Source organism: Castor canadensis, chromosome 2, assembly GCF_047511655.1.
Source record: "Castor canadensis chromosome 2, mCasCan1.hap1v2, whole genome shotgun sequence".
In the NCBI taxonomy this organism is placed as follows: Eukaryota; Metazoa; Chordata; class Mammalia; order Rodentia; family Castoridae; genus Castor; species Castor canadensis.
Window position 1 is genome coordinate 125053265 of NC_133387.1, and position 5355 is coordinate 125058619.

The following is a 5355-nucleotide window of genomic DNA, read 5'->3' on the forward strand; positions in this document are numbered from 1 at the left end:
GGTTTTTCCTTTAATTACCATTTCATCTTCAAGTTCTGAGATTCTGTCTTCTGTTTGTTCTATTCTGCTGGATTGGCCTTCCGTTTTGTTTTGCAGTTCTGTTTCGTTCTTTTTTCTGAGGTTTTCCATATCCTGGCAGTTTTCTTCTTTATTGTTGTCTATTTTTGTCCTGAGTTCATTTATCCATTTATTCATTGTGTTCTCTCTTTCACCTTGGTGTTTATACAGTGCTTCTATGGTTTCCTTTATTTCTTCCTTTTCTTTTTCAAATTCTCTATTTTTGTTGTCTTGGAATTTCTTGAGTGTCTCCTGTACATTTTGGTTGACCCTATCCAGTATCATATCTATAAAATTCTCATTGAGTACTTGTAGTATGTCTTCTTTTAAATTATTCTTGTGGGCTTCATTGGGTCCTTTAGCATAGTTTATCTTCATTTTGTTTGAGTCTGGATCTGAGTTTCTGTTCTCTTCATTCCCCTCTGGTTCCTGTACTAATTTTTTGCTGTGGGGAACTGGTTTCCCTGTTTTTTCTGTCTTCCCGTCATTGTCCTTGGTGTTGTTACTGTCCCTGTACTGTGTGTAATTAAGTATTTTCTAGCTTGTAATAATAACAATGGTAATATTTAGAATGGAAGAGTGAGCTGAGATGGAAAGCAAGAAGTTAAAGAAAAGGGGAAAACAAATATACAGACAAGAGGTAGAAAACAGAACAAGGTATCAGACAAGAGAGTTTCAACGGTATAAACAGGGAGTGTTAGTGTACTAATCAACAGTAAGCTGAACAGACATTAGAGAGACAGAGAGAGGATTGAAAATCAAAGATAAAAAAATTAAAAATAAGTAAATGAAAGTAATATGTATATATAAAAATGAATTAAAATGAAGTGGAAAATAGAAAATTAAAAAAAAAAAACTTCCAAGTTTATATGCAATGCAGTTTCAGTCTTAATTATTTGGGTGTCCATCTCAATCTCCAGTCCTGGAGTTGGTGCCTCAGATGTTGTTCTGTAGTTGTCTCATCAAAGGGGATGCATAAAGTAGAACAAAACTACACACTCACACACACACACACACACAAAAAATAAAAGCCCCACCAAGTGTCCCCAGTTCAAATGCAATACAGTTTCAGTAAGTTTTTCGGCTTGCAGGTGTAATTCAGTTGTTCTCTCATCAAAGGTAGGGAGAAAAAGCAAAAAAAGAGTCTGGAGACTGTTCTGAGGGTGGTATCTGCAACTGTGGCTTGCCTGCCTGCTGCTCTCAGCCTGTAGCTGGTGGCGTTATTTATGCAGATCTCTGGGGTGAGCTAGCACTCACCTGGTCCCACAGGCTTTGTTTGCTCAGAGTTCTCCTGTGTGGGAGCCTCTCCTACAGGCTTTCCCCTTTCCAAGCACTGGGAAAGGTGACACTGCCCCGCATTGTCAGGCCTGCATGTTTATTTACAGTTCATGTGGGACGTGGGTCTTCCCCCCTCTCCTCTGAAGTTTTCCTCCCACTGCCACTTTCACAAGCTTTCCTGCTCCTGCTTACTGGGCGGTGCTGCTGCTCCTGCAGGCCGCCATGTTTTTTACAGTTCACATGGGAAGTGGGTCTTCCCTCCTCTCACAAGCTTCCCCGCTCCTGGTTGCTGGGCGCACGCCCCACTCCCGCCAGAGGCTCTCCGGCCCACCCGGCTTGTTTATTTACAGTCCCGGGAAGGATTCCCTTACCCCAATCTTCAGTGCTCAGGGCGCCCCACCCTCTTTCCAGCGTGTCTTAACTGTTCTTATTGCTTATTACTCAGTTTCTCTTTTTTCCCGGGTGGAGGTCGGTCTGTCCAGGGGGCTATGCTCTCTGGCCCAGGCTTGTCTGTGGGGCTACCGTGGTACCGCGAAGCTCACCTGGTCCGCGTCTTCCCACGCCGTATGGGCACCGGCCACTGGCGGCCCCGGGGGTCCTCCTCGTTTCTCCGTTTTACATGAAGTGGAGATTCTCTGCACCGGCTGGAGATGTGGAGGGGTCAAAGTTATGCCTTTTCTCAGTGATTATGCCTACAAAGTGTGTCTCCAGCATCTCTCCAAGATTGCACTATAGGAGGGTCGCTTTCTGCTTCCTACCTCTAGCCGCCATCTTGGAATCTCAATCATGTTGTCTTCTATAAAATTCTACAGACTACTCTGGTGGGAAGTACACATCCTCAAAGTTTTGAAAATTATCTTTGTAGATTATCAGTGAGTTAACAAGGTAGTATAATGAAAAACTGCTGAACTCTGGCGTCAACTTGCTCTTGAATGTTTTTCTTTAAAGAGAAATACATGTAAATAATAGAAAATTTACAAAATAAAAGTAGAAAGAAGAGAAAAATCACCTATAATCCCTTCTTAGGAGGATTACAACTGTTTAATTTTTAGTATTTCCTGAGACAGTTTACTTCCTTGCATTTACCAAACAATTCCAAGTACTGGGCTTGAATTTATTCCTTATCTAAATAAATAATGAAATTTACTTAAAATCACTCAGTCCTCATTTTATAATCTGTGAAGAATGGATCATCCTTCACTGGATATTTTGCAAAAAAAGCCATGAAAGAGTTTTAGACTCTGTAAACATTCAGGACCAAAGCAGCTGAATACTAAAATATTAAAATTTTTGGCATTTCTATCTTCAAGGAAATGTTTAATTAAAAAGATTTATAAAATAAAGAGCAGACTTTATGATAGGACAGAATTTGAAGAAATTGTCTTAGCTACATATATGTGAGAGAATAGGAACACTGAATACATACAAGTTTATAACTCAGAGGGCTAATCACCAGGAGCTGATTTTAATGAGGGCAGATTATCCATGAAATTCACATCTGAGGCTGGAACACCACATTCACTGAACATTTTAAACTCATAGCATAAAGATGATGAGATGGAAATCATGAAAACAAGATATGGAGGATAGACTCAGAGACAGAACATGTAAAGCCTATAGAATTTCCAGACGTATGAAAGGAACTGACTTTAGGTGAGAAGCGGCAGGAAACAAAGTGAGGACAAAAGATTTCTGAAGATTTTGTCTTAATTGGTGTTGGGGGGATGAATTAAATTATGACATATTATAATAACTTTGGTAAATGTCACAATGTACCTCCAATGCAATATAATTTAAAAATTTTTTAAATGGTGTTGGGGAAAAGTAAGAAGGAAATGGAACATATTGATAAGGAAAAATTTGACAACTGTTTTTTTTAAACAGTACAGCCAAATGTCACTGGAAAAAGGACAATGGCCATGAAAAGAACAGAAAAGAATGGTAAGACTTCCATGTTAACAGAGGGTAATGAAATGAATGCAAACTTAAACCACAAAATGAATTGATGATATAACTGTAAACCTAGGCAACCAAAGACATTCCAATAAAAAAGCTCCAGAATGTTTTGAGGTTGCTGTATATAATCTTCCTGGTTTAGAATGTTTCCATTCAGTGGTTCTTGTCCCAAGTAGAAATTAGGAAGTATAATGCTCTTCACTTTTTGATGTGCCTGACCTAACTTCTGAGGGGAGTTGTTTGTATTTTCTCTTGTTGATTATACAGTAAAGACCAAAACTAAATTTGAGATTACATGAGCAAATGAGCCTACAATGGGGAAAGGTCTGGGGTCCGGTCTGTGCACTGTGTAAAACCCAACTGTGTAAAATGGCAAGGAGGTCTTTATCTTTTATACTCAAGCCATTGCTTTATATCCAGGACATCCCTCTCAACTTTGAATTAAGTTTTTCCCCTTGTGCTCTTCAGGTAACAGTAACTTCAGCATCAGCCTTGCATGTAAAGTTGATGGATGGAGGAAATCACTCAGTGGTGTCTGAATTTTTGTTGCTGGGACTCACCAGTTCTTGGGAAATTCAGGTTCTCCTTTTTCTGTTTTTCACCATATTTTATGTAGCAAGTATGCTGGGAAACCTTCTCATTGTGCTCACAATCATCTCAGACCATCACGTACACTCTCCAATGTACTTCTTGCTGGCAAATCTCTCCTTCATTGATATAGGTGTGTCCAGCATTGCAACTCCAAAGATGATTTATGACCTCTTCAAAAACTTAAAGTCATCTCCTTGAATGGTTGCATCACTCAGATGTTTTTTATTCATACTGTTGGTGGGACAGTGATGGTGCTGCTTGTAGTCATGGCCTATGACCGATACGCTGCTATCTGTAAGCCCCTCCACTACCTGACCGTCATGAGCCTCAGAATGTGCATTTCTCTTCTGGCTCTGGCTTGGACCATTGGGATCATCCATTCTGTGGCCCAACTGGCTTTTGTTGTGAACTTATCCTTTTGTGGGCCCAACCAAATGGATAGCTTTTATTGCGATTTTCCTCGCTTCATCAAACTTGCATGCACAGACACCTATAGACTGGAGTTTCTGGTCACTGCTAACAGTGGTTTCATCTCCATGGGCACCTTCTTCCTCTTGATTGTGTCTTATGTCTTCATTCTGGTCACGGTTCATAAACACTCTTCAGGTGCTTCATCCAAGGCCCTCTCCACTCTCTCAGCTCACATCACTGTGGTGTTTTTTTTCTTTGGTCCCTGCATTATTGTCTATGTGTGGCCATTCCCTACCTTACCCATAGATAAATTTTTAGCTACCTTTGATGCCATCATCACTCCTTTTTTGAATCCCATCATCTATACATTTAGAAACAAGGAGATGAAGGTGACAATGAGGAGACTCTTTGTTAAGGCTTTAAATTTCAGGATGAATTTTTTCATGCACAGTCGAAGAAATTCAGATTAATATAGACAATACGAAGCCAGGCACCAGTGGCTCATGCCTGTAATCTTAGCTATTCAGTAGGCAGAGATCAGGAGGATCATGGCTTAAAGCCAGCCCAGGCAAATAGTTTGTAGCCCGTATCTTTAAAAAAAAAAAACCCTATCACAAAAAAAGAGCTGGTGGAGAGGCTCAAGGTGTAACCCCTGAGTTCACACCCAGTACCACAAATATAAATTAAAATTCTATATATTCTCAGAAATAAATATTTTTATTGAAAAGATTTCAAAAGTCTTTTCAATTTGTTGTTCTTTTAAATATGCACCATGAAATGTCTTTGCAAGTACTCTAGTTTTACGTGGTTAGTTCTTCAGAACCCTTGCTCTAAGGATTCTAACTATATTGGGGTAGTGAATTCAACCTTGGAATTATTGGAAGATATGTCTGACATTGGAAGTTTTGGTGATGGTGATTGCTGAAACCTAGTGTATTGGGCCCACTTTCCATTAATATCAGGTATTGCACACTCTTATCTTTGTAATGATTCTCAAAGTCACATCTCATCTAATCCACCTATGTTCCTATATTCGTGTCCTCTCAGTTTCACCATGTCTAT

General features: G+C 39.7%; 1 pseudogene; it reads left to right on the top strand.

The window, feature by feature from the left end:
- Positions 1-3798: 3798 nt before the first annotated feature.
- Positions 3799-4763, top strand: LOC141418217 (olfactory receptor 4F3/4F16/4F29-like; annotated as a pseudogene).
- The last annotated feature ends 592 nt before the right edge of the window (positions 4764-5355 follow it).